An 8,984-nucleotide genomic window follows, 5' to 3' on the forward strand; every position below is an offset into this window, starting at 1 on the left:
GGTGGGAGTGGCCTGATTTTCCAGGTACCATCTGTCATCCCTTTCCTTGACCAGGAAAGGGAACCCCCGACCCCTTGCACTTCCCGAGTGAGGTAATGCCTCGCCCTGCTTCGGCTGGCGCACGGTGCACTGCACCCACTGTCCTGCGCCCACTGTCTGGCACTCCCTAGTGAGATGAACCTGGCACCTCAGATGGAAATGCAGAAATCACCCGTCTTCTGCGTGGCTCATGCTGGGAGCTATAGACCGGAGCTATTCCTATTCGGCCATCTTGGCTCCTCCTCTATTTTTTTTTTTTTTTTTTTTGAGACGGAGTCTCGCTCTATCGCCCAGGCTGGAGTGCAGTGGCACAATCTCGGCTCACTGCAAGGTCCGCTTCCCGGGTTCACGCCATTCTCCTGCCTCAGCCTCCTGAGTGGCTGGGACTACAGGTGCCCGCCACTGTGCCTGGCTAATTTTTTGTATTTTTAGTAGAGATGGGGTTTCACCGTGTTAGCCAGGATGGTCTCTATCTCCTGAACTCGTGATCCGCCCGCCTCGGCCTCCCAAAGTGCTGGGATTACAGGCATGAGCCACCGTGCCTGGCGAAAATAATTTTTAAAATAATAGTAATTCATTCCCTTTTTCTTAGAAAAAAATGGAGGCACTCAGATGCAGGATTTTTTTTTTCTTCTTTTTTTGAGACGGAGTCTCACTCTGTCACCCAGGCTGGAGTGCAGTGGCACAATCTCGGCTTATTGCAAACTTCGCCTCCTGGGTTCAAGTGATTCTCCTGCCTCAGTCTCCTTAGTACCTGGGATTACAGGCATGCACCACCCGGCTAATTTTTGTATTTTTAGTGGGGACGGGATTTCACCATGTTGGCCAGGCTGGTCTCGAACTCCTGACCTCAGATGATTCGCCCGCCTTGGCCTCCCAAAGTGCTGGGATTACAGGTGTGAGCCACCATGCCCAGCCTTGGATACAGGATTTTTGAACAACCTTTTATATGAGGTGGTCACATCTCCTTTACCTGAGTATATTATTGGGATAGATATTATGTCTGACTGGGGATTTTTTCCCCTACCTAATATTTGTTTTTTTCTTTTGTTTTGCTTTGAAATAGGGTCTAGCTCTGTCACCCAGGCTGGAGTACAGTGGCACAATCATGGCTCACTGCAGCCTCGACCTCCTGGGCTCAAGTCATGGATCACCTCAGCCTCCTGAGTAGCTGGGACCACAAGCGTGTGCCACCACACCTGGCTAATTTTTTTTTTTTTTTTTTTTTTTGTAGAGACAAAGGTCTCCCTATGTTACCCAGGCTAGTCTTGAGCTCCTGGCCTCAAGTGATCATCCCATCTTGGCCTCCCAATGTTCTGGGATTACAGGAGTGAACCACAGCACCCAGCCTCTACCTAATATTATAAAAACAGAACGCATGTAAGTCATACCGACAGGAGGCAGCCAAATGCCTAGGCAGATGGGGTGGGTCCCCAGTGAAACCCAACCTCCAAACTGAAGACAGTCTAAAACCTGAAAGCCAAGCTACAAGTTAAATCTATGAACTGTATTGAGAACTTGTTTTTCCATTTGGTGCACTTTCCTCTGATTAATCCTCACCCTTCACCTATTTTACATATACCTGCCCTTTCCTAATTGGCTTTCCACACTGTCATGCCCACCTTTGAGTGGTGTCTTCGCTTTAATCTTTTTTCCACACTCATAAACCAATCAGCACGCCTTCCCCCTTCTGAGTCCATAAAAGGCCCCAGACCCAGCCGCATGGGGAGAAAAACCACCTGACTGTGGGGGTGGGGGACTGCCCCCTTCCCCCACATCCCCGCTCCACTGAGAGCTGTTCCATCACTCAATAAAACTCCCCACCTTGCTCACTCTTCGATTGTCAGTGCATCCTCATTCTTCTTGGCATGGGACATGAACTCAGGAACTGGTGCACAAGCCAGACTCGGCCAAGGTGGGACAAGTAGGCTGGCCATCTCCTGCAGCAGGTAGTGTAGCCAAGTGAGGCCCGAGTAGCTTGCAAAGTGACCGAGAAAAAATCCTGTGTCATAAGTCAACCTTCAGGCCAGTCTCGATTAGGCATGCTAAATGGGAACCACTGAAACTGCCTGAACCCACACCAGTGGTTAATTTAAAACAATATAGGCCGGGTGCGGTGGCTCATGCCTGTAATCCCAGCACTTTGGGAGGCCGAGGTGGGTGGATCACGAGGTCAGGAGATCGAGACCATCCTAGCTAACACAGTGAAACCCTGTCTCTACTAAAAATACAAAAAATTAGCTGGGCGCAGTGGCAGGCACCTGTACTCCCAGCTACTTGGGAGGCTGAGGCAGGAGAATGGCGTGAAAACCTGGGAGGCGGAGCTTGCAGTGAGCTGAGATTGCACCTTTGCACTCCAGCCTGGGCAACAGAGCAAGACTCCGTCTCAAAAAATATATGTATATATACACGTGTATATATACACGTATATATATACGTGTATATATACGTATATATACACGTATATATATACGTGTATATATATATATAGAATAGCTGCTGGGCAGAAAGAGATTACTCTATAATCAATGACATGCTAGAAGATTATACCAACAAACTCTGTACGGTAGCCCTGCAAGGCCCATGAAAATGGTGGATGGTTCATGGAGACTAACAGTAGGCTATCCAGGCTTAAACAAAGTTGTACCACCCATCGACTCAGCAGTCCTGGACATAATTTTGACCATACAGAAAATACAACAGGCTAAAGGAGAACAGCACTCAGAGGTTGATCTTGCGAATGTCCTTCTTCTCTATCTCAATTTCAGAAAAGAGACAACTGCAGTTTGCCTTCATGTAGGAAGGATCAGTTTATATTTACTGTGCTCCCACAGGGTTACCTGAATTCACCAACTTACTCTCATAATTTCATCAGGAGGGATTTGGACTTGATGTTGGTCTCAAGTGTAATAATACACTATATTGAGGATGCTATGATAATATCAGAAAATGAAGAGCAGTCTAGGACTGGTTTGAATGCAATGGTGGCTCACATGACCAACCAAGGCTGGTTAATAAATCCAGCAAAGATTTAAGGGCCTTCCCAAACTGTAAAATTCTTAGGAATAACCTGAACAGGAGCTATCCAGGATATTCCACAAGTAACTAAAAATAAGTTGATGTTGCTCCCCACCCCTAGGACGAAACAAGAAGCCTGGCATTTGGTTGATTTGCTTGGATTTTGGAGAATGCATATACAACATCTGGTAATATTGCCAGCTCCTATCTATAAGACCATCTGAAGGAAAGCCCTGTTTGAATCGGGACCTGAACAAGAGCAGGTCATGACTAAATGACAAAAAGCAGTAGCCCTCTCAGCACTTTGGGGCCCATATAATCCTCACTGAGATATGATTTTGCAAGTGTCTGCCATCCACACTCATGTGGACTAGAGCTTGTGGCAAAAGCCCATGAACGCCCCTCAGCCTCAACCATTGGGATTTTGGACCAGAAAATTTCCAGATGCTCCCACCAGGTACATACATATCTTTTGAGAAACAAGTACTAGCTTATTATTGGGCATTTATTAAGAGTGCCTCAATGACTGAAGGACATGATCATGAAAACTAATACCTGTAATGTTTTGGGTGATAAGAGAGACATTCAAATAAGGAAGGCAGTGCCCAGAAGAGTTCCATAATAAAATGGAAATGGTTTATATTGGAGCATGCAACCAGAGAAATGCAAGGAAGCCCCCACAGTATCCGTGAGCTGGTAGCCTCTTTTCTTTTAGGACCGACTTTAGAACCAACTGAGGAGCTACTGGAACCAATTGCCCTATGGGCAGTGCCCTATGAACAGCTCTCAATTGACCAACAAGGAGCTGCTTGGTTTACAGATGGCAGTTCCCAGGGGAATGGAAACTGCCTTGTTTGGAAAGCTGCTGCATTAAAACCAGGACATGGAAAGATGGATTGAAGAAGGTAAGAATAAATCAGCTCAATGGGCTGAGTTGCATGCTGTTTTCCTATCAGTTAGCAGTGATAAAAGCCACTGTGTTTGAGCTGGGTGCAGTGGCTCATGCCTGTATTCCCAGAACTTTGGAAGGCCGAGGTGGGAGGATTGCTTGAGCCCGTGAGTTTGAGGCTGCAGTGAGCTATGATCACACCACTGCACACCAACCTGGGCAACAGGGTGAGACCCTGTCTCTAAAAAATAAACATTAAAATAGCCACTGTATTCAGGTTTTTACTATTTATGGGTAGTAGCCAATAGCCTGGTATTATGGTCAGTTAGACGGACAATGGAGAACTGGACTATTAAATGAATGTCTGTATGGGGCACAGCCCACTAGGAAATCACTCTAGGAATTTAAGGGGCACATTAAAGTAGGACGTGTCAATGCCTATCAGAAGAACCCTCTTCCAGGCTCAGAAGGTGATTAGAACTATAAAGTGGACTTTTTGGTGAGCTCCTTTGAGGTGGCCACCTGGGTCCATGAAATGAGTGAACCTTTAAGTCAGAATTCCTAAGGGCCTGATAGGGTGGGTTGTACTTTCACCCCATACGGCAAAGTTAAGGCTAACAGTATGTGCCATTATGTTACCCAGTGGTTGAGGTAGCCCACTAGTTCTGTACCTATGTAATCCTACCTTATGTGAATGGGAATAGACTGAGTTAGATTGGTATTGCTGCCAGCAATCTGGACCAGCACAGTGGCCAAACCTAATGTCCCTTCCAAAGGTAAAAAAGTTTGGGTAAAAATAAATGCAAATGGATCTCAGCACTTTGGGAGGCCAGGCGGGAGGATCGCTTGAGACCAGGAGTTCTAGACCAATCTGGGCAACATTGCAAAGACCCCATCTCTACCAAAAGAAAGAATTTTTTTTAATTACTTGGGCATGGTGGTGCATGCCTGTAGTCCTAGCTACTCGGGAGGCTGAAGCAGGAGGATCACTTGAGCTGAGGAGTTCAAGGCTACAGTGAACTATGATCACACCACTGCACTCTAGCCTAGATGACAAAGCAAGACCCTGTCTCTAAAAAAACTTTTTTTTAAATGACAAATGGAGAGAAGGAGAAATAATACCTGAGGGTAGAAGAATGAGTAAGTAGATTATGCAATGAGGGAAATCCAATACTGTATTAATACATCAAGAGAGGCTCAGAGCAAGAGAATAATGTTATCTCTTAGCACAACAATTACCAGATGCCCAGAAATGTGAAGCTATATGTTTTCCAAGACCACTCCTGCTTTTGGAAACTGACCAGGTTGAATGGCAACCTGCAAACTTGAGTGACAGTTTCCTGGGGATGTTCTGGGAGATGTTGATTAACTGGACCAAATGTTAATGACTAAATGAAACACTTGTAATGTGCTGGCATCTTTTGAATTCTACTTTTCAGGCAACCCCTTCTACAAAGAATATAATTTGAGAATGAATTTCCAAGAACTGTTTTCCTACTTCAAACTGTGTGGTGTATGTACGCCTTCCAGCAGACTGGTCACTGTGTACCTGTAAACCTTGATGATTGAATGCTTACAAAGGCCCTTGATTAAAAAGGACAAAGTGTAGTGTAGCCCAACATGTCACAATGTGCTGTGGACAAGCACAAATTGCCCTTGTTCTTGTGGATGGAAAGCTATTAAGCATAACAGGAACAAACAGTGGGTTCCTGATGGCATTAAAGCAGTGAGCATCATTTGGCGGATCCAGAGTCCCTCAGGGAATGGGCCCACCCTGAGACAAAGGAGGATTTGTGAGGCCTTACGGCACACTCAAACTAAATTACATCTAGGTGTGGTCACCACTCTTGTAACCCTAGTATGGGGACCCAATTTTTTTGGGTGCAAAACATGTATCCCAACTGTACTCAGGCCATTAGTACACAGTGGCAAAAACTTGCATGGTGGATTAAACAACACTGGCCCACCAGACAGAAAAGGGGCAAAGGGGAGATAGGTGCAGGTCCGGGAATCCTGGAACAAGCTGAGTTTGCTTTCAATGAGGAACAATGTTCAGAGGACAAAGATTTATTAACTAGAATAGGCAAGTTAGACAGAATTCTCTTCTAGGAGGAAGGCCAAGGATGGGAGTTAGCCTGGAAAGATGATAAGGCTTTAGCAAAATGGGTCAGGCAAACTCAACAAATGATGCTGTATGATGCTAAAACCCAGTGTAGGGGAAAGGGCCTGCACCCGGACCCAACAGGGCCTCTTGACAATTTTAATACAAATAGAGGCTAAAGTGTCCATGAGGCAGTGGCCGTCTGTCCTGGCTGCTCAGGCTCGAGGGGCACACCTGTGGGAATTTTATGGCCCTCCAAACTCACCGAAGTTCTGTGGGGCACTTGTACTTTACATCGATGTAATATGACTGCCCTCTCCCTCAGAACAGGCCAAAATAAAACATATGCTATGGTACAGTAAGTAGGAATATGAGCTATTCTAAATACCACATATGTCCTCCCTGTAGGAGGGAGGTGGGCCCTGCTATATAATAACACACAGTGGGCCAGGCAAGGTGGTTCATGCCTATAATCCCAGTACTTTGGGAGGCTGAGGTGGGAGGATCACTTGAGCCCAGGAGTTCCAGACTAGCCTGGGCAACATAGCAAGACCCCATCTCTACATTACAAAAAATAGCAGGGCATGGTGGCATGTGCCTATAGTCCCACCTACTTGGGGGTCTAAGGCAGGAGGATTGCTTGAGCCTGGGAGATTGAGGCTGCAGTGAGCCATGATTGTGCTACTGCACTCCAGCCTAGGAGACAGAGTGAGACCCTGTCTTAAAAAATAAAAACAACACACAGTGGAAACCAGTCAAGACTGTGAGATGAGACACGGTGATTGGCTTTGTCCCCATCTAACTTGGAATTCAGAAGTAACCAAGTCATGGTCCGTTATAACAACACCTGTCCTTAATAATATGTGGTATATGGACAAGGGTAGATTCTATTGGGAAGACAAAGCAAATACCTCCATAATTCTTACTGATCTCTTCTGTAATGAAACTGAATCATACCATGATCATATTGCAATATGATGAAATACTGGTGTTGTTGGTAAGATTCAACTCCCTCATGTATGTAAATAAGTCTTTTTTTTTTTTTTTTTTTTTTGAGACAGGTTCTCACTCTGTCTCTCAGATTGGAGTGCAGCCTTGACCTCTGGGCTGAAGCGATACTCCCACCTCAGCCTCCCAAGCGGCTGAGACTACAGGTGCATACCACCACTCTCAGTTAATTTTTAAAATGTTTATTATTTATTTGAGCAGGTGTGGTGGCTCACGCCTGTAATCCCAACACTTTGGGAAGCTCAGGTGGGTGGATCACTTGAGGTCAGGAGTTTGAGACCAGCCTGGCCAACATGCTGAAATCCCATGTCTACTAAAAATACAAAAATTAGTCAGGTGCGGGGGCGCACGCCTATGGTCCCAGCTACTCAGGAGGCTGAGGCAGGGGAATTGCTTTAACCCAGAAGGCGGAGGTTGCAGTGAGCTGAGATTGCGCCACTGCACTCGAGCCTGGGCGACAGAACAAGACTCTGTTAAAAAAAAAGAAAAAAAAAGGGAAGGTTGTTATTTCCTAAGTGATTAGAGCAATAAAAATATCTTGTGTTAAAGTATTTGGCCTTTTGTCTTTGGTTACTGAAGTAGCACCTGAGCTTAAAAGTGAAAGACAATCTTTTGTTATTTGCAGCAAGCCCTTCAAACACACCTGGGTTTATGTTAATGAGGTAATTTTTGGGAAGCCTTTGGATACCATAGGATGGGGTGGGGGGGTTGGTTGCCAGGAAAACCAGCCAGATGCTCAGAGCGTTGGAACTTTCAGTCTCAACCCCCAACATTCGGGGAGGGCAGAGGGGCTAAAGGTTAAGTTGATGCCAATGGCTAGCGGTTTAATCAATCATGCCTATGTCATGAAGCTTCTATAAAAATCCAAAAGGGACACGGTTCAGAGAACTTGCAGATAGACGAACACTTTGGGGCACCCCAACTCCAAGGGGACAGAAGCTCCTGCACTCAGGACCCTTCCAGACTTTGCCCTATGTATCTCTTCATCTGGCTGTTTATTTGTGTCTTTTAAAATATCCTTTGTAGTAAACTGGTAAACGTAAGTAAATGTTTCCCTGAGTTCTGTGAGCCACTCTCGCAAATTAATCAAACCCAAGGAGTGGAGGCTGCGATTTATAGCCAGTTGATCAGAAGCACAGGTAAAATAACCCGGGGACTCAGTTTTGTGGGATTGCATCCTCATCCTGTGTGATCTGATGCTAGCTCCAGGTAGATACTGTCAGAATGGAATTGAATTAGAGAACACCCAGCTGGTGTCCACTGCAAAATTGATTGCTTGCTTGCTGGCGAGAGAAATCCCCATACGTCTGGCATCAGGAGCGTGCTGTGAGAGTGTGGTGGGAGAAACTGAGTTTGTTTTTCCTACTCAATTATGGACAGTATTATGCCTGTAAATTTGACAACTTAGATGAAATGCACATATTCTTTGAAATATGTTATCTACCAAAGCTCACTCAAAAAGAAAGAAAGAATCTGAACGGACGTATAGCAATTAAATAAATTGAATTTGTATTTAAAACCCTCCCATAATGAAAACTTTAGTCCAGTTGGATTCACTAATGAATTCTACCAAATATTTAAGGTAAAAAAATATCATTTCTACATAATCCCTTTGGGAAAACTGACAAGGAAAGAACATTGCAAAGCCCATTCTATGAGGCCAGAAGTAAACCAATAACAAAATTGGAAAAAGAATTTACAAGTAAAGAAAGCTATAAACCAATAGACCAATATCTCCCATGAACATATACACAAAAAGTTTTAATGATGATTTAGCAACTAAAATTCAAAAACATATAACTAGATCCTTTAAAAACAAGTGAAGTTTTACCCCAGGAGTGTAAGTTTGGTTTACTATTTCAAAATCAACATAAATTCACCATAGTAGCAGAATTAAAAAAGACAACCTATATGACCACGTCAATAGAG

Source organism: Pongo abelii, chromosome X (assembly GCF_028885655.2).
Source record: "Pongo abelii isolate AG06213 chromosome X, NHGRI_mPonAbe1-v2.0_pri, whole genome shotgun sequence".
In the NCBI taxonomy this organism is placed as follows: domain Eukaryota; kingdom Metazoa; phylum Chordata; class Mammalia; order Primates; family Hominidae; genus Pongo; species Pongo abelii.